Source organism: Buteo buteo, chromosome 25 (assembly GCF_964188355.1).
Source record: "Buteo buteo chromosome 25, bButBut1.hap1.1, whole genome shotgun sequence".
NCBI classification, from domain to species: Eukaryota; Metazoa; Chordata; class Aves; order Accipitriformes; family Accipitridae; genus Buteo; species Buteo buteo.
The window spans coordinates 15698878-15718882 of record NC_134195.1 but is presented as its reverse complement, the minus strand read 5'-3'; the positions used below and the strand labels follow the sequence as shown (position 1 = coordinate 15718882).

Genomic DNA, 20005 nt, shown 5'->3' with positions numbered 1-20005 from the left:
AAGAGATGTTGGTATTTTTTGAAAACAATAGGGACCCCTGCAAATTCACATCACTTGTTCCTAGCTGCCATCATGCCTTACAAACTGCTTCATTCCTCCTCCCCGCTGTGCATCCTGTGGAGATGACCTCAGCCTTTCTGTTTCTGTGTTACCATTCCTCTGCTGCTGCAGTTGTATGTTTGGTAGCACCCATTTTCTTTGAAGAGCAGTCTCTGGTTGTCGTTTGTCTTAGGCTGTTCTGCCTGCTTTCTCTGTTCATCTCTGGTCTCTGCTAGGGTTTTTCCTGACCTTGTAGACCTTGCTGCAGATTCATACATTCATGTTCTTTATTTTTCTTGTAGTTTCTCTCTGAAGCCACCCACCTGTTCTGTAGGATAGTCTAGTTGCTTGTGGCTGAGGATACAGTCTCTCACCTCTGACTTCAGAGGAGTGTCAGTCTCTTTTTCGTGCTTCCTCTGAGTATGCTACCACAAGGGGATCCTTAAGGGACAGGCAGGAATCAAGACCAGAAGCACAGGTAGGTTTATAGGTTTAACTATTTAAAGCAGAGAGATGAGCAGAGAGTTGTGAGGAAACTACTATGTCAGAGGGAGAAAGAAGCAACACAGGTTCCACCATATCATTCTGATCTGCTTGAAGACAAGGAATACAACTCGGTAGATGTTCATTTAGAGGGAGTGTGTGGATGAGAAGCTTCCTGTCATCTTCTGTTGTGCTGCTTTTGATTAAAGTTGAAAAATGTGTCCCCAGAATGGGAGTTTCTTCTTGTTGGTGAATTTCCTTTCTCTAGGCAAAGAGAGAGTTACTGCACATTTAGCAAAGGAGAAGTTACATTTCACTGCCTTTGCATTATTTGATACTTACTTACATTTGTTATAAGTAAAGAAGATAAGATACCACCAGTCATTTCTTAGATATCTGTAAGTCAACAATACCTCAGTTGGTATATGTGAAGAGTGGGTTGGTTGGTTGTTTTCTTACTTAAAGCCCACACTCTTTGACTCATGGAGGCGAATAAGTCTTTTACCAATCAGGATGCCTATTTTTTCCCCCTAAATACAAAGGAAGCCTGAGGTCAGATTTAGTTATTTAGCTTTCAAATACCTAAATTAGGGAAAAAGTTTATTTCATTTGCATATCTCTGATACTCCTCCAGCTGGTCTGTGTCCATTTCCTGGTGTGAGATCTATCTCTAGCTGGCTTTCTTCTTCTGAACACCTCCCTCCTCCCAAACTGTCCAGGCTATAAACAGTTGAAATAGCATCATTTGCACATCTGATATTCTGACTTCTGGGCTACTGATGCTGAGGGAACATCGCAGAACTGCCCACATGCATTTACCCATTGTTTAGTCAGTGATTTTCTATTTATAGTTCAAAAAATTTGAAAATTTAATTGCTATGGAATGTGTTGCTATGTATGAAATTCTTGAATTTAGCAGTGGGGAGAGCTTATTATTAAAACGTTCAAAAGCAAGAACTTGATATAAAACTGAATCAATGGGGAAAAGTATGTAAACACTGTAAAAGATGCAGATTTAAAGATGTATTTAAAGGTGCTAAGATTGCATTTAAAGTGGTACATTTTCTCAGAGAGACTTCATGAACCTGTCTGCTCAAACTAAAGTTAATTACAATAGTCCAGTCATTGTGAGCAATAAAATTGAGCATCAAAGAATAAACGAATACTTTTAGCCTATGTCTGGGTATTGTCAAGAGCTGTCAAAGGTTTTTGGGATAGCTGGAGAGAGTGGGTCATCACATTCAAAACAAAACAGAATTGTTATGAGACAGAGATTTTCTTTCTCAGGTAAAGACTAAGATAACTGTGTAAATATAATGACAGAGCATCAGTCTTAGTTGCTTGTTGTTATATCATCTATAAAATCAGAGACTGTTGTGATAATTCTGAGAAACGGGCCAATTAACTAAGCTTAAACTGAGTAACATTAAAACTAGGGTCATTATAGTACCATTAGATTTAAGTTACCTGTGAGTCTGTGGACTGTTTTAGACTTCAGGAAAATATTCTTAGAAGGACTGCCAGATTCCCTTAATATTTTTTTTTTTAAATTTTATATTTATGGGGAAATAGTTGTCACAAATATGGAGATAAAATGACACTTCAAAAAAGAAAAATATATGTAGATAAGGTCTACATTTTATCTTAGAATTTGACTACTAGTTTTTTAACATGTGTGCCCATGCTTCCTGATGCAAAGGAAGTGCAGTATTTTCAGTTGTTTTTTTGAGAGCAATTGCCTATTACAGAGATAGTCTAAACATGATCTGTAAATGGACAAGGGAGAACAGTGTGGTTTACTAGAATATATAAAGTCTAAACTATAATCTAGTCATCTACAATTAAAATCAGTCTGGCAATGACAATTAGAAGAGCTGTAAGACAAACTAAAGGAGAAACGGATAAACACATAGGTACCAAGATAAACTTGGGAAACCTCGTTCACAAATAGCACTTTCTTCATGCATTTTTATGCTTTAAAGCTGAAGGCTATTTTTGTGCTATGGAGAGAGAGTAAATGTAATCCTGGTGTTTACCAGTAAGCTGAGGTGAGTTTTGTTTCTTCCTGTAGCAGGAATTAATCTATAAAGGCTGCCGAAATAAAGAAATGCAAGTTTAAAATAACTGAGAAGGGAAGCTGTGTTAGCCTTACTGGATTTTCACTGTCCAGCCATTCTTTAAATCCTTCCTTATTTCTTATATCCTAGGTTTAATCACCTACTACTGTTGCAGAATTGGAATGGCTGTCAAAGTCTACGTGAGCAGTGAAATCTCCAGTAAAAGTGCCCCTGTCATGTGGAGAGATTTAAGACATTACCATAGCTTGGAATAAAGATTGCCCTAAACTTCAACATCTGATTCCTCAACGGGTGTGTATGAAAAGTTGCAGTATTGCCAGGTTTCCCCTGCAGCAAGTGTCCAGATGGAGACTTTCACAGTTTAGCTGGAGTGTTTCACATGTTCCTTATTCATAAGGAATTTTCCTTTGCTTCCATATTCCTGAATTTCTCCTTTTCAGACATATATTCAGATAGCCAACCACTGGTATTTATTTCCAATTTATAGAAATAATCACTGTATTTGCACAGAATTGAGGCCTGTGTTTGCAGCTGTTATCATGAATTGCACTTACAGGGAGTGGTTTGGCTGTAATGAGTCAAAGCATTAATGAGAAAGAGTTATTGGGTGTGATTAAGATTGCAGAATCTGCCAGTAGCAAGTGTTAAAGCCTGATTTCATTTACACCATTGATTTTGGTCAAAAGTGAAGTCTAAAATCTGATGGTTTTTTCTTTAAATGGTATGAGAAAATTTTCTGAAATACAAGATGGAAACTCAGTGCCATGATCCTTAGGATCTTTATTGCTAAAAACTAATTTATTTCTGAAAATACAATATAAATAAATGCACATACTTAGAGAGAATGTGTTTGTATGCATGGGTATAGACACATTGTTTGTGATGATAGTCCATACTTTATCAGTTATCTGGAACTTAGGAATAACATGCAGATGGACCCTGAAAGCCATATAAGTTTGTGGAACATATTTGTCAGCTTATTGCAGAAGTGTTTCTACAGTCTTAATAGGCACTATACTGTGGCAAAATGCATAGTGTGATTTTTCAGAAATGATAGGTTTGCTTGATGTATTAGCAAGCTAATAGGAATACTCGATGGCCTCACCCTTGCTCCTGTAATTTGTTTTGAAATGGTATTTTTCACACAAAGTGCTTCTCTGTGTTGATCAACTTAATGAAAATAAGAATAAATCATATGAAGTACCTTGGTACTTTAAGAGAGATACAGAAACAAATACACAAGCAGTGAATTAATTACCCCCACAAAATGAGTGCAGCTATAAATGCCATAAAATCAACTCTGCTGGCCTTTGAGGGAAGAGAAGTATTTCAGCTAATACAGCCTTGGAACCTATGCAAATCACCTGAAATAACTTTCTTAACACTATTCAGGTTTGAGTTTTAAATTGCAGTGTCTGAATATAGTCCTGACAGAAGACACTGTTGGTAAATATTGGTATTTAGTCTATCTAAAATGGATAGACTATTTACCAATAGTCTATCCATTGAAATATTATTTGAAGTATAAACTACAGTTTTGAATTACTCATAGGAAAGAATAAATAATAGTCAAATGGCTCTTAAAAAAATTTTGAATGTTTATATTTTAACATATTTGCATATTTGAATTTTTATATTTGAATATATGTAATATGTGTTTACAGAAATATTTAAAACCCAAGGGCTTTGTAGTGATTTTTTTTCTTCTTTTATTCTGAAGTACTTGCCTTAGCTTTTCTCCCCAAAATGTATACTTTAGTGGTATATAGGTTTAAAGACAATTCTATTTTTGTAGCAGTGATCTGCAAAGAAAAAATATTGCTAATAATTTTTATGACAGAAATCAATACACTATGATCAAGGTATTTATTCTCACAATATTATGATTTTTCTTTTATTCTAATCTTGAAAAACAGCATTACAGGTGATTTAATAAGTAACTTTTTTCCACAATTTGTGATTCATAAGCATGCTTTTTTTTTCTTCATTTACTGAAGAGCACTATATATTTTTCCTAACAGGAAAAACTTCTGCTGTAACTAAAATGACATCATGCTGCCTCCTGTGGGGGAATTCTGAAGCCTTCTCAAAAATACGACACAGTGGTAAGTACTAAAAGTATGTTCAGAACAGCTCTGTTTCCTGTAAAAATATATAAAAGAAATGAGAGCAAGTTGGTTGCTGGTGTTCTTAAATGTGTTTGAAATATATCTTTGCAATAGATACATCCAGTTAAAATGCTTGTTTGCCTTGTGTTCATACAATGAGACATGGAATACAATCCATTGTAAACATTAGTGCTGTTTACATGCTTGTTCATGATAAACATGAATTTTTGTTATTTTCCAGTTCTGTAAATTTTGACTGACAGCAGTAAGTTTGTAGTTAAAAGACATGGGATTAAACCTGGCTATCATGACGCTGCTACTCAGTAAGGTTTGGGGCTTCCAGGCTACACTGTACCAGATAAAGCTGACAGTCTTCAGTCAGATTGGGTTCCAAAGTTCTTATGGGGCCATATAAATAAAGGGGCTTGATTGCTGTTTCATATTGTTACATAAAGACCTATCTTTTCCTCTCATTTTGTTAGCAAAATATGAGATAACATACTTTAATACATAGTGTACATACAGACACACACACAGATAGATACATGTATATGTACATCTATACACACATATATGAACACATGATATCAATGTGAAACATGACAAGGGTTTAGTTTATAAATCTATGCATGGAAAATATCCTATTTATAAAACACCTTAGATTAATCTAATTACCATTCTTTCATACTGTGCCTGGCACACTGATGAATGAGAAGGGAAAGACATGTACAAATGACCAGAAAAGTTTCTCTGATGCATAGTTCTTTCTTCTCACTTTATATGATCTATGAACTTTGAAGCAGAAGTGACTTTTTCTGTAATCATTGTGCTAGCTGCAGTACAATGACGTTTCAATTTAATGTTATCATTGGGTCCTAAATTCAAGGAGAAGGAATAGTAATATATCTGATGTGATAATAAAGCTTTGAATAAGCAATAATTCAAAGTATGACAGGTTAGTTATGAGATCCGAGGGTACCATTATGTGAAGTGTAAAAATCAGACAAAGAAAATAACAGCTTTGAAAACTCCTGTGATTTTTGCATCACTGAACCATGTTTATTCTAATTTGTAGCAATTTAAATGTAATTGAATAAAACCCACTTTATGAACAGGAGCCTGTTTAATATTTTAGCATCCGTGCTGATCATGGTCATAGCTGAACTCTTACTGGTTACTATAGCGAGTAGTACACATATGCATGAATACCATACATAGGGTTCAATTCTTACTCTCCTTAGAGAACTCCTGACATTTTTTCAGGAAAGAGGCAAGTAACTGATATAAAGGTTACAAGGCTGATATAAAGAATACAAAGCTGAAGTCAAAGTCGAACTAACAATTTGTGGTAGCTTTACATTGTCTTGCACTAGAATTAGCCACAGCCATGTTCCAAAAAAGGAGGGAAAGTCTCATCTCAAGATCTATTGCAGCACTGAGATAAACCACAGAAGCTGGGGAAAGGAGTCTGAAGGGAAAACTGAGGGGTGGTGCGATTTTAGTTTTCACTGTTTTCTCAGCATTTTGTTTGTTCTTCATAATGCACAGAGGGAAAGTCAGGGAAAAGGAGAAGAAAGGAAAGCAAACAACGTTAAAACAGAAAAGTGAGATAGAGCTGATTGATGTCTGGCTTTTAACTCCCACTGCAAGTTAGTGGACATCAGAAGCCAGCTGTGCCTTTTGAAAATTTCCTTGTTCATGTGAAGTGATAATTGGACTATACATAAAAAAACGCCAGGAGAGTAGAAAATGAATTTGTAAATCTACGTCAAATTTATTTCAGCTTCTCTACTTGCTAATTTCCTGAAGTATATGTAGCCACAAACATGCATGTTCAACTGCCAACCCCAAGGTATTAAAAAAATATGCAACAGAAACATGACAGTGTATGTTAAGGCATTTGTTATTTTGTCTGGAAAAATGTTACATTCTTATGAGAAGTTTTTCAAGACACAAACTGAAATCGATCTGAAGGCTTTCAGTAAGATGTACAACTCAAGCCAAACTAACTTTGAAGATATATTTGCAGCAGACCATAGGGAACCATTTGGATGAACAGAACTCTGAGAGCGGTGTGTATATCAATGTTGGTTCAAAAAATAACTAGATACGGTAGCTCGGGCAGATGGTAACTGTGACTTTTGCTATATTGTACTCGTACATTTAAGAGAAATACAGAAAGAAATCCCCACGCCTTGATCACTTTTACTTTTTCCTTGCTATCATTCTCATCTAGAACTCCAGCTAAAACTCTTCAACATAAACCAATGATCTTTCTCAAGAAGAGAAAAATGCAATTTATGTTTAGAGTATGTAAAAAGACTGGCAGTGCACAATATAGTAATAAAAATGAAAGCACACAAATGGCTCATGCTTTGTCCTCAGATTTTGATGGTACATCACAGGTGTAAGCTAGTTTAAATGGTGGGATTTCATTCTAAAATCCCACCTGACAGCTGAGTGTGCAGATGGAGCCCTGTGGTAGTTCGTGGGGTGCTGTGTAGTTTCTTTGATGTAGCCACATACTGTCAGATTCTTGATCATGTTCTCAGACTCTGATCAAGCCTTCTGTCTTGTATCATTTATGATAACAAATGTGAAGGAATAATAAAGCCTTCATATTAGAAGGCAGGAATAAATCGTTCCAGCTCCAGTCTTGGGAGTTTTAGGAAATGGTTCAGCTCTTAATACTCTGAGGAAAATCAGGGCACAATATAGCTCTCATTCTTAGAGCTGTCAGCCCTCCTCAGCCTACTTTTCAGCTCTTGGGATTTGGTGTTGTTGATCAGAATCTTTGCTTTTGCTCCTCTTGTCAGGTTTTAAGGCTGTAAATGGAAGTGCACTCAGCTGAGTGGTCCAACTTCTGGTTAAGCAGGGCCTTCAACTCTTGTTTCTAGTTTTCTTTTGGGGTTCTCACTGTATTTTACACTCTTAGATGGAAGAAAAATACTCCCCACATTTTTTCTCTCTTGGTGAAGTATTAACATAATTATAGCATGGAAATCCATCATTTAAGTAGGCTTCTAAGACCTGTACTATGATATAGAGGCTGTGCTGGCATTGTCTATAGTGTACACTCTTCCCACCAATTGTCTTCATTTTGAAACAGAAAGAAGGAAAGAACTCAATTTTAAGTTATTCCCTTTATAAAGATAGCAGGTGTGTTTTCCATACTGAAACATAATTGATAAGCAGGAGCGGCTAATGAAGTTATCAGCTGAACATCCCAGAACTGATGAACACGTTAATTAATTGAGGCTGATACTCAACATTTCAGTAGGTTTCCAAATTGGAAACTGCATCTTCTTCAAGAAATTCAGATAGTGTAAATTGTGTTGATCACCTACTGTCTGGAAATTTAACCAGGATTTAACCAGAGTATGTCTAAATGTGGTTGCAGGATGTTCCACATCTTTCTATGCATCTATAAATTTGTGTCCAGGGAGAGTATTCTGAAATCCTAAATCCCGTGCAGTTAAATGTGACTCCATTGATCTAGAAAAAATAAATTAGGTTGCATCAGCTGCTTTGCTCTGAGATGTTACTGGTAAATCTAACCTTAGCAAATTTGTTACACCGCTGATGTTGTGGTGTGTTTGCCATTAAAGGTAGAGACACGCAGCATTAGACCTGTGAGTACTGGAATCAAACCATTCAGATTCTTTTATGAATATAAAAGATTTCTTAACCTCCATTTGAATTAGAAGTGATGTATCCATTTTTTATTGCAATATTTAGTTATATGTTTCAATATGACTGACCTAAAGTACTTAAGTGAAGGTAAACTCTAATGATCTCCATCAATATGTGAATTTCTGAAGAACCCAAGTGAGAAATGGAAATATGATACATTTGCAAATATTATTCAAATATGAAAAACCAAACACTAAAACTTCCCAGGTTGTTAAATTTACTTTCAGGTGGCAATGTAATTGAAAAATTTTAACACTTTTACGTAAAATCATTAGATTTACTAAAGGTTTTTGGGAGATAGTTTAACAGTTTTTTAGTGATTTTTTTTTTTTGTTAAAGTACGATTTCAGTGGTCAGGGCCATTGGAAAATAAAAGTATGAGTCATGATTGCCTTAAATCGTTAAGAAGCATAAACTATTCTTATCTAAGTAACAATTCCATGAATACAATTTATTTTGCAGAAAATTAATTTGAACATTGCATTATGTAAAGCATTGTATAACAATAACAAAGAACTGTTAAAATTGTGTGATTTCAGTGTTGTGCAGACTGGATGGCTAACTGAATCATAACACCATGAGTAAGCAAGTGAAAGCGAAATAGGAAATAATCACACTGGGTTTTGCATAAGCAGCTCATTTGATTGATTAAAGGTGTTTTTTAAAGTTGAGTCACGTTCAATTCAAAGAACTGGAGTGCAAATTTTACTACTATCTGCAATGCTTGAACTTGAAAATGTTTTATCACTGTGACTCATATAATTTAAATCTACTGTACTGAACAAGTAGCAGTGTTATATCAGTTTCTACAGGGAACTTTTAACTCCTAAAAAAAAAAGAGTTCAAAAAACCTCAGTGTTGTTTTTTCTTAAGAACAACAGTAAAGCTTTTGAACATAAGGTTCCAGTGTAAATGAATGACATGTAAGCAGTTGTCCTCATCCTGTCAAGGTTCAAAATACATTGCATCTTCATTATTAACCACAAGACTGAGATATGTTATGTTCGTTTTGTTTGGACAACTCAGTAGTATGGCAAGGGAAGACCATCGTTTAGTAAATAGCCCTTTACCATATCTTTTAGTAAATATCCCTTTGCCTTCCCATTAGCCATTCAGCAGCTACCTTCCTCAGTATTTATATAAAAGGAATAGCTCTGTGTAAGACCAAAATCTTGTGTCCTCCTGGAGTCCCCATGACTTAATTTGAGCTCTGCACACTGCAGTTTTCAGTTTCTTTTAGAAACAACTGACAGAAGATGATACCAGGGGTCATCAACTCCAGTTTCTAGAACAGGAGACAACCATATCATGTAATCCTTTTTATACAGCTTATAATGTAGGTTATGAAACCAAGGGCTACATTGGTTACTGGTGGAAACCAGTAATGAGTGGTGTCCTTCTAGGGTCCATACTGGAACAATACTATTTAATAACTTAATCAATGACATACTGGGAATGAGTACACCCTCAGCAAGTCTGTGGCAGACACCAAGATGAGTGATGCAATTGATTCACTTGAGAGAAGGGATACCATCCAGGGGGACCTTGACGGGCTTGAGAAGTGGGTCCATGAGAACCTCATGAAGTTCAATAAGGCCAAGTGCAAGGTCCTGCACCTGGGTCACGGCAAACCCCAATATCAGTACAGGCTGCATGATGAGTGGATTGAGAGCAGCTTTGCAAAGAAGGACTTGGGACCACTGATGGATGAAAAAGTGATTATGGGCCAGCAATGTGCACTTGCAGCCCAGAAAGTGAATCGTATCCCAGGCTGCATAAAAAGAAGCGTGTCCAGCAGGTTGAGGAAGGTGGTTCTCCTCCTCTACTCTGCTCTTGTGAGACTCCACCTGGAGTACCATGTCCAGCTCTGGGGTCCCTAGCACAAGAAGGACATGGACCTGCTTGAGCAGGTCCAGAGGAGGGCCACGAAGATGATCAGGGAGCTGGAACACCTGCCCTGTAAAGAAAGGCTGAGAGAGTTGGGGTTGTACAGCCTAGAGAAGAGAAAGCTCCAGGGAGACCTTACTGCAGCCTTTCAATGTATAAAGGGCGCTTGTAAGAAATGTGGAGAGAGCCTTTTTACCAGGGCCTGTAGTGACAGGACAAGGGGCAATGGTTTTAAACTGAAAGAGGGTAGATTTAGAGTGGATATAAGGAAGAATTTTTTTATGATGAGGGTGGTGAGGCACTGGAACAGGTTGCCCGGAGAGGTTGCCCGGGATGCCCCATCCCTGGCAGTGTTCAAGGCCAGGTTGGATGGGGCTTGGAGCAACCTGGTCTAGTGGAAGGTGACCCTGCCCATGGCAGGGGGTTGGAACTAGATGATCTTTAAGGTCCCTTCCCACCCAAACTATTCTATGATTCTATGATTCATCTGTCTAATATCATGCAGTGATTATCTATGCATGCTTATAAAACATGCAAGATCATTGAAGAAAATGGCCTAGTACATACATAACTGATTAGTTTTAACATATCTGTAGCACTATAGGTAGCACTACAGGCAACTCAGCATTGGAATTGGAATCTGGGGATAAAACAGGTGGAAAATCAGTAATGATAGAATCACAAAGTTATTTTTATTTTTTTCTGAATTTTTAAGAAATTATATAAAGCTGAAACCCTTTTGGATAATGCTCTTGTACCTATTTTCAGCTAATTTTATGGATGTGTGCACTAGCTGTGGTGTGAGGTTGTTCATCAAACAGCAGATCTGAATTAACGTTTTTGGTTCTTTGAGACAGATTTGGGTTCTTAAAAACAGGCTTCTAGTACAGTTTTAGGAATAAAACTTCCAGCACCACTCCGGAGGGCCTGGATACCCTGTAAGTCCTATGTCATATCTGCTAGCTCTATGTAGAAGGGTTGCATACTTAGACTTATGTGCCTGTATTTCCATGTTCTGGGTATGTTTCTGGATTGCATTAACTAAAATGTCTAGATCCCTATTAATTTGCTAGACATCTAGCTGACAGGTAGACTACTTCATTTATCAAAAAAATATGTGTCTAGTACCTACAACTGAAAGTTGCTCCGAGTTTTTGTTCTGAGAGAACAAACATGTGTGAGATGCTGGACATCTGGGCAGGTACAGAAGTGTATTTTTGTGTGTCTAGAGAAAACTGTGGTTTCAGTGAGCTTTTCAGGTGCCTAGAATATTTACTGGGATTTTGAGTGTTACATCTAAAAGTTTACCTGGAAATTACTGTGGCTCTGGACCCCAGAGAGCATTAGAATGCAAAAGAGAGGGTCTCTCTGAGTTTATGCACTTCTGAGGCTAACTAGTATGTCACATGCAGGCTATTTGGATACCATTCTGAATATAAATCTTGCATTCAATACCCAGGATTTTTTGGATTTAACCTCAACCCTCTGGAAGTGCGTCTCATGGGAAGCAGAGGACTGAAGAGGTCTTCAGAGGTCTTTTAGTCTCCTAAGTGAAGTGAATGCTGACAATATGAGACACAGTTTTTCCATACTGCTAAGAATGAATTTGGGAATGCCAATGCTGCAGAGAAGGCCGCAGGAGAGCAAAATAGTCTGGGTTTTGTTTTTGAGAAGCTGACTGTGTGCTTCATTTGATTTAAGTACCTTTAAAAATCCTAGTATTGCATAGCTTGGGGAAACAATGCAGCACAGTGTCCAAAGAAGAGCAACGAAGCTGGTGAAGGGTCTAGAGGACAAGTCTTATGAGGAGCGGCTGAGGGAACTGGGGTGGTTTGGTCTGGAGAAAAGGAGGCTGAGGGGAGACCTTATCGCTCTTTACAACTGCCTGAAAGGAGGGTGTAGTGAGGTGAGTGTTAGGTTTACAGCTGGACTTGATAATCTTAAAGGTCTTTTCCAACCTAAATGATTTTATGATTCTATAGTTCTTTAATGATGAAAAATACTGAATTATTTCTGTTCTGTGCCAAATGCAAGTAATCCACCACAATTATGCTAATCACTGCCCTGAAAACAAATTGATACAGCTGTTGAGTGACTAGGGAAGATGATGGCATATTTCTTTCTTTTTTAAAAGAAAAAGATAAAGTGCTTTTGCCAGCATGAAGCCAAACTGCTTGTAAAAATGTCTTGGAATTGAAAATCGCTGTTTGTTTCAGAAGGTAAATGTGTGTGTTTGTATATGTGAATATAAAATACATTTAGCTTTAACTGCATGCCAATTTAGACCCAGATACCTGGTATTGCACATTTTAGAGCAGCACTTTGTTTTGATTTTCTATTGACATTGTGCACAAAATACATATATATGGCATTTTTCTATTGAATCTTAAATATGGAAGCTGAAAGTATCTAAAATACTCTTTCTACAAGGTTCATTATCAAAAAAATACGTTTCCTTTCATATATACTGCTTTGCATTCTGTTGTTCTTTCCCAAGGAAAAAGACAAAGAAAGGGAACACAACACAAATATGGTAATATTGTTATCCACTGCTTGAAAAAAAGTTCAGAATTATTTGTGTGTAGGTGAAAATACTCAGGTTAAGTAAAATTCAGATTCTGTCTGTTTTCGGGCATTATAGTCTCTACTTCTCCTGAGCAGGTATGAACCAAGACTGTTCCCTTTTTCACCTGGTTGCAGCTGCATTGATGGTGATGGAGATTTGCCCATCTGCACTCACAGCATGAACATGGATTTAAAGCTTACACAACTATTCACAGAATGTTAGCAAAACCAGCTTAAATTTTTATGTTTTAATATGACTTTAGCAAATAACTGTTAAAATGCTTCGTTACAATCTTAAAAATCTGCAATTTTTGTTGGTGTAAGAAATTAATAATCTGCAAGCAAATATCTATTAAAATTGTGTTTTAGCTCTCCATGCTGGAAGCAAAACTCTTTTATCTGGAACTAAATCACGCATTTAATTCTAATCTAGTTTGTAGTCAGTGGAGTTAATTGTACTGAAAAATTGTGTCGCTTCAATCATTTGAGGCTTTGTGCTTTGCTTTAAAGGTATGTAGGTGGTATTTCCTAGGCTATGTCATATCACTATGACTAATCTTATGGGTAGACATATGTCATGAATTTGGTTCATAAAAATAAGATGCAAATCCTTGAAAATTATTTATGAATAATGAGCAATCTAACTGTTACGCTGATTTGCAGTCTACGCTTACTTAAATAACGTTACTAAAATAGGATGTTAGATTAAAAGACATGTATTTGGACTGCTTGTAGATAGCCTTTAAGATTAATATCTTTTGCATATAAAAGTATAGTGCAGGAGTCCTTGCAAAGAGCATAACGGTCTTAATTATGAAATATTACAAAAATGTTTCAGTAATCTGAATTCCCTTCTTTCATTGTAGCAATTTCTAATTTAATTTTTTTTTTAATATAAAATACACAAAGCTCTGTGTAAAGCTCTAAAAACTCTTTTTCCATTTGTCATGCATCCCTCCAAAAAGGATACAGATATACATAGAATGACCTGAAATGTAAATCCAAGAAAAGGATGGAAAGAGCTCCCAGATATAACACATAAGTAGGCAAATGAAGCACACCTACTTTGTAACAAGTGGCATAACAAAAAAATAACTTTTACTGTAGCTAATTTCCAATTAAAGTTACCAGTAAATTTTCATTGCGTAGAAAAACACTTGCACCGTATTTATACATTATTAATTCAAGGAGTAAAAAAAGAGGTTTTTTTTAAAAGTGAAAGTTCTCTCCATATCCAGGTTTTCTTTCTGAAGCTGATCTTAATGCTATCCAAACTCATGTAATGGCATTTTTGTCCTTTTACACTGGGATGCTTTTGTCAAGGTGAGTGGATGCACATTGCAAAAATTATTTGGGGAAATTAAGTTGCATGTACATACGAAATTCATGTTATTCTGATCCAACTACTTTGGTTCTATTGATTTTAGAGAATTAAAAAACCCCTAAACCTCAGATTCAAGACTTTTGACAGAATTATGAAGAACTATTAGGATAATTATTAAAATTGGGAAAGCTATAAATATAACAAAACTTCTAAAGAAATTTTTCTATTCTGCAATGCATGCTAATTAAAATCACATCACAGCACAAACTGATCATAAACTAACTTTAATTTAGCTATAATTTGGTTTTCAAAAGATTTATTTCAAATACTGTATTTCTATGTCATTTTGCTTTAAAAATGCAAGCTATCCTTGGGGTATTATAATTCTTTTATTTTTCATTTGAATGATAGTTGATTGGCTTGTTTCAATGACATTTTATTTTAAGAACTGTCTGATGTATTCTTGTAAGAAGATAACATATGTATTCAACAAATTGATTGGAAGGCTATTGTTTGTTAGCGAAAATATTCATGTGAATGTTGTGTCTGGTGATTATGGTACACCAATTGTGAGTGAAAAATACTATTTATTACATATGTCCCAATCTTTTCAATATATTTACTTTTAAAGGAAATAGTAGTTTATCTGGGTAACTGTGTTACATATTGAATTTTTTTTTTTTTTGTCTTGACATCAGAAGATACTTTTTTACTGTGAGGGTGTCTGAGCACTGGCACAGGTTGCCCAGAGATGTTGTGGAGTCTTCCTCCTTGGAGATACTCAAAAAAGGTCTAGACGTGATCCTGGGCAACTATTTTTAGGTGTCCCTGCTCGAGCAGAGGGGTTGGACCAGATGACCTCCAGAGGTCCCTTCCAACCTCAACCAATCTATGATCCTGTGATCTTAATTTAAGAGCAATTCAATTTTTCTTCCCGTGGATTTAAAGTAACAGTATGTCCCTTTCACTTTCGTTGCCTGGAAGTATCAAGAAGGAGGGAAAAACAAACAAACAAAAAGTTATATTAAGTTCATATAATGATGATTAGTCACTTGAAAAGTTAGGGGATAGATAATTAAAGACTGAGAGCCTCTATTGTTACTACAGTTCTGTTTAAAGGAAGGTGGTTGCAAGAAAAATACTTTATTTGGCCAAATGAAATGGAAGTAAATATTTTACAGGCTACTGAAATAACTTTTATTTCAGATTTTTTATTAAGTGAAATAGAACTGATTGAGCGTAATGGTGTGAGGCTACAATACAAAGCTCAACCAATGCCAGAACTAGAATCTGTTTTCCATACACTTAGAAGCCATCACAACTGAAAACAAAAGTGTAAACAGTGAGGTAATAAGCTACATTAGGGTATAAGAAATTCAGCTCTGCTATTTTCAGCGTAAGCTGTAAATTAATTTGAAAGTAGAATTCATTAAAGAACATGTATCTGAAAGACAAAGCTTTTATTCTTGATAGTGCAGAAACTAAGTAATCTGAGTTTATTAGTTTACAAAGCAAAGCATTTTCAATAGATGAGGTTGACAAAGAAAATGAATGTCTTAGAATTTCCACTATGGAAATTGGAGCTGGGACAGAGCAATCTCAGCAATAACACTAAAAGATCGCTGTCTTGGCAGCTTCATTGTCTTTTAGAGTGTGGACTTTTCAGTGCTTTTAAATATTAGCATAGTATTAGTGAAACAGTGTTCTGAGCTTATTAACTTTGAAATACTATCACAATATGAGTTAATTTTTAAAAAAGGAGTTAAAGAGTTATCAAAACTTTTGTGCTTCTTATGATTATGATGTTCTGGACTAAAACATCAGACTTTTTTTTTTTTTTTCTTTCAAATGACCTGTAGTTAAAAACAAATTGGGGTTAATTTGGTGCAGAGATTTTTTGTGAAAAATTATCTCATGGAGAATTTACTTTAAATCCTTAGCTGAACAATTTTTACCTATGGTTGTTCATGGTTTAGCATTTGAAATGTATTGGCAGGAAATCAGCAAAATCAGGAAAAAAAAACCCGAAGTAACTCAGAGTTTCTGGTAGTGCTCAGCTTTTTGTTTGAAATAGGAAATATGTAATCAATATTGCCAGATTATGACAAGGACACTTAGAGTTTTTAGTATCAGCAGTGTAAATCTGATGTCCAGAAATACAACTATCTTGGTGCAAGAATTTAGGAAAGGTAATTGTTACAAACATGCTGAAATTGTTACAAGATTTCAATATGCCAGGAAATCAGAGGCAGAGAAATAATGAATCAGAACTCCTGGATGGTTATCTCCCGTGCACGTGGGAAACAATATTAAATTCCAAAAAGAAAGTGGTTAGCAACTTGCCAAGGTGATACTTATATCATCCTTTTGGGGGGCAGACTTCAAGGAGAGTAGCAGCTGTCTAAACAAAAGCAAAAAGGGTATTTGATTTTCTTGTTCTAGGAATCAGTAAAAATACTCCTGATAAAATACATGTGCACTTTCCCACCACTTTACAAATAAATAATTATATACAGCAGCAAGCAAGACCTTTAGATGATGGGTCTTTCTCTTTCATGCCAAAGAAGGCATTATGGAAGGAATTATTTTGAAGAATAAAAGTGTAAGTCAGATCAGACAGGAATTACTGACATATCTCCAATATGAGATAGAATAATCTTCTCCTCTGTCAAAGGGATTTAATTGTCTGCCCTGACCTCCATCTGTTCTATTAATTGACTGCATTAGTTTGTGGTAGATATTTTTGGTTGGTATTATGTTTTATTAGTAAGATTTCTTAAGATGATACAATAGAAGCACACAGGAAGCCATTACTCCTGCCATGTGACAAGGTGTATTTTTTCAATCCTGACCTAAATCAGTTGACCGAGGGCAGGAAAAAATAGATCAGTTCTTCCCAGTTAATGTTGCAGCTGCAAATTGTCTTCTATTCTAATTTTTCTGCAATATCATCCCATATGGATATGATAAAAGGAAAAAAAAAACCAAAATCCTTTAAAAAATAAATGAAATAAATTCCCTTTACAAAATAAAAATCAATTTGACATTGATTGAATTGATGGGCATGTATCTTTCTCTAAATATCTTACATAGATGTATAAAGAGACAAAGGGAAGCTAGAAAGAAATGACCAGGGAGAAGATTGTAGGAAAGAACTATGATTTGGAAAAAAGAAGAAGCTAGTGGTGTGCACTCTGTGAGAAAGATTTGAGAATTCGACGGGATTGAGAAGGCCATGTGCAAAAGAGGAGGAGGATGGAAGATAGAGGACACATTTTCAAGCAGGGGAGAACAAGAATAAGACAGGCCTTGGAAAGGTACTGAGGCATAATGTTTTGTCACGAAATCATATTGGTAAAAATTGTTTCCCCTCATTATGAGAGGTGCTAGTGTATTTGCTTACTTTCTCCTGTTCTTTTTTCAACTTTGATCAGAAATTTATACCATGTATGAATCCATAGTGCAGTTAGTGTGAGTATTGCTGTGTCTATGTATTACGCAGTGAAAGAAATTTTTGAAAACTCGTATGATTCATTTCTCTATCTGTTTGCAATTTTTGGAAGTGCCCATGTCGTTTTGCAGTCCTGTGAAAACAGGTAGAGTGTGCTAAATTATATGATAATAACAGTGTTGCATGCGTCCTGTTAGAAAGTCATTCATGAACTGCATTCATAGCATGAAAACAGTCATGGGAAACGTGTTTTCTGTCAAGTTGAGAGACAGAAGCAAAATAGCCATACATTTCTAACATAATACTGTTTCTCCACAAACCTATCAGTTCTATGTTAGTAAAGACTAATGTTAGGTGTAGATGGTGAAAATGGATAAACTTGTTCACTGAGATACGATTTTGCTTCAAGGAAGATACCATGCAGCAGAGTTTTCAAAATAACACAGAGATGGCTATGGGAATAATAATAATAAATTGGAGGATAAAAAGAGTAGAATGGTAAGTGAGCAAATACCTGAAGTTTAGTCTAAACTCTGTCTACTGAATTTCTTACCAATGGGTGCTGCATCATCTTTAATCAACCATCAGCAGAACTAATGAAAGAACAGACAAAAAATATTAGAAACTTATAGCAGAATATGCTCTTCCTGATTTTAGTCATGAGGACTGGGCTCATGTATGAAACTAACAGGAAGGTTACAAGTTTCTTAACTTTGTGTGTCATGGTTATAGAGATAATTCTGTATATATTGGTAAGAGGTGAGAGAAGGAATCGTCTTGCTGTACTTCAACTATTGGACAGTTAGCTGTCTAATCTATGCTAATGACGTGGGTTCCTTAAATATAATCTTCAGGATGTTTTCATGGTGGCTGGCTTCAACTAACAATGTCAAATACCTATGTTACAGTGGGAAGAATTGCTGCCTGAAGTGTATGCTTCTGGTTTAGACAGAATATCTAACTTTTTCACACAAAATTAGTGCGACAAACGTGAGCTTTAGTGATGGGTCCAAAGTGGAGAAGGTACCTTTTCATTATGCTAGGCAAAGATAGAAACTTTCCAAAAATGGGAGTGGAAGGGTGAGCAGGAAGAGAAATGACAATTTCTGCATTTGTTATTGACTTTCCTTTTCTAATTGGATACCAGTTCTATACACTACAAAGCAAATACGATGTACTACGTTAGAGTCCTGAAAAGCCTTTGATGCAAGAAAATACAGTTAAGTAAGTGTGAGATGGCTTTGAAGTTATGCATGTAGTAGAATGATAGGGGCTGTCATGCAGATCATTTTGAGGAATTTATTTTCTTTTTTTCACCCAAGAGAAAAGCATTCACTTAGTAATTCTGAGATTTCTTTTGGAATTGTTAAAAAAACATGAAAGATGATCTGATTTTTATCATTTGGGGAGGGTGTGGTTGGAAATGGAGGACCCTTTTAACTGAATAGAAATTTACCTACACAACATTTGATTTTTATACCCTTTTCTTTTCCCATCCCACCCTAGTTTTCTGTTCTTTTCCTGCTGCCCTTTTTGGCAACAAATAGATTAATCTGTAACAACAGTGATTAAAAAAACAACCCAGAACTCAAGTAACTGATAGTGAGACATCTTTTTCAAGCTTGTGTGTGTATGGAATTATTCTCTGTAGTATATCTTCTTGCTACTTTGTGTAACAATTTTAGAATTTGCATTTCCAAAGGAATGGAATTCCAGAAGTCTGCTTCTTACATTTCTAGATCATGTTGTTGGATTCTGCTTAATATTTATTCAGCTTTTATTGTTGTTTTACAAATTAATCCCACTTTTGCTGTTCTTGTTGTGTACATCCTCACATATTATATATCTGATGTAAGATGACAGCCATATTTCATTAATTTTTGGGGGGAACATAACCTCATTTTCTGTATTTAAGCAAAAAATGTACACTACGTAAAAGCAGGCACAGTTAACCTTGGACTTCAGGCATCCATCAGTGGGGAGGAAAGACATGTCTGGTTCTGCCCATGAGGGTATGTCTCTTAGTAAATAAAATGGTCCAGGTCCTGTTCTTTGCCCCTGTGGCCACATAGTATAGCACAGTTTGCATCTCTCTAGTGATAATCTTTGTTATGAAAAAAAAAAGAAAAAAGAAAAATAAGAAAAATATTTGCCTTATTTGTACTGTCTGTGGAGGAGAACCTCCGGCTTGTCCTATTCCCTGGTCATGACTGTGCCTTGGCTAGAAGGTATGAATACTGTGACAGGTCAGTGCTGGAGCCCATGCTCTAGCCCTACTCAGTTTACTGCTTAGACCCAACTTCCAGTGCTTACTGCACTGGCCTAAAACCAGACTAAGATCTGGATCCGTAATGGGACTTCTCGTCATGGTTTAGGC

At 35.9% G+C, this 20005-nt stretch overlaps 1 protein-coding gene across 4 annotated transcripts in view; it reads left to right on the top strand.

Moving 5' to 3' along the window:
- The window catches only part of NLGN4X (neuroligin 4 X-linked), a 182053-nt gene that overhangs the window by 25984 nt on the left and 136064 nt on the right, over positions 1 to 20005 (top strand). For 3 of the 4 annotated variants that reach the window (XM_075057340.1, XM_075057339.1, XM_075057342.1), the window contains exon 2: positions 4622 to 4705. The gene's annotated coding sequence lies outside the window, so the exon portion shown is untranslated. Of the gene's footprint in view, positions 1 to 2729; positions 2892 to 4621; positions 4706 to 20005 lie in introns of all 4 variants that reach the window. The other variant, XM_075057338.1, reaches the window with a different exon arrangement.